Source organism: Colobus angolensis, unplaced genomic scaffold (genome assembly GCF_000951035.1).
Source record: "Colobus angolensis palliatus isolate OR3802 unplaced genomic scaffold, Cang.pa_1.0 Scaffold566, whole genome shotgun sequence".
Classification (NCBI taxonomy): Eukaryota; Metazoa; Chordata; class Mammalia; order Primates; family Cercopithecidae; genus Colobus; species Colobus angolensis.
This window is the reverse complement of record NW_012119221.1, coordinates 858,547-859,916: the sequence shown is the minus strand read 5'-3', so window position 1 is coordinate 859,916 and position 1,370 is coordinate 858,547.

Below are 1,370 nucleotides of genomic sequence, written 5' to 3'. Positions count from 1 at the left end.
GGGGACGCGCAGAGCCCCTCCCGGACTCGCCGCTCAGCCGCGGAGGTCCTTGGTCCCGGTTGTGCTGGCTGGTCGCTCGCAGTCGCTAATCTGGGTATGGAGATGCTTGGATGCAGTTCCAGAATATGATTAATCAGAAGTAAAGACGCTAAACAGATGAGACCACGTGTCTGCCAGTCTTATCAGCATTATCTCCAAGGCAAAAAATGGAAACCTTACATGTTCCACTTTATTTAGCTAAATTGTGCTACACTAACATGTTAGAATATCATGCAGTAATTGAGAATTATTATGACGAGTGTAGAAGCACGGAAAGCTGTTTAGGAAACAGTATGTGAAGTGAAAAAAAGAACCGACTGTAAAAATACATAGCTATGATTGCAAACAACTGTATTAATATGAATGTTTGTATATATGGATAAGGCAGATCACATGGAAAAATGAATAATCGTGTTAGGATGTTGGAAATGTGTTGCATATGTGTATAATGTAAACATGTAGACAAGTAATTGCACGTAATAATAAAAATTATAGTGGTAAAAACTGTGTTTAAAAAACAGCAGTCGCTTCCCAATAGGGTTTCAATCCTTAGAAGCAAAGTTTTTAAATTCCATCAGCTGTTTCCTGTAACATTTATCTCAGGTAGTGACAATGCTATTTATTGACTCACTGATTTTAAACAACACTGATTTTATTTACTGTAAGTGAAAATCTAGCTCTTTTAAGTATTTAAAAGCCTTTAAAATGTTAATTCTGAAATATTGTATGCCTACTGTATGACAAGCATCATTTTGGATACGGAGGACAGAGGGGTTTACAAGACAATTGTCACTGCCTATTTGGAGCTTACATTTTTGAGACTGGGTGGTGGGTGAGAAGTGGGAGAGGGGAGAGGTAGCCAACTCATCACCCTTACCCCAATGAGATACCCGATGTGTGTGTTGAATAAACATCAGGGTAGGTAGGTTAGTGGGACTTTGGATTGTTAAATGAGCAAGCTTTTAGAATTTTGCTTCTTTGTGCAACAACACCTAAGGCTTTACCAATCCTTTGACAGCCAAGTGATAAAGGATGGCCAAATTGGTATTCTAGCTAGGACAGTGAGGCCTTATTGAGTGATCCTGGATCTCTTTTGCAGGAGTCACCCTTTCGCTGTTTCTTTCCTTTTTTTTTTTTTTGACACGGAGTCTAGCTCTGTTGCCCAGGCTGGAGTGCAGTGGCCTGATCTCTGCTCACTGCAAGCTCTGCCTCCCAGATTCACACCATTCTCCTGCCTTAGCCTCCCGAATAGCTGGGACTACAGGCACCTGCCATCACACCCGGCTAATTTTTTTTTTTTTTTGTATTTTTAGTAGAGACGGGGTTCACTG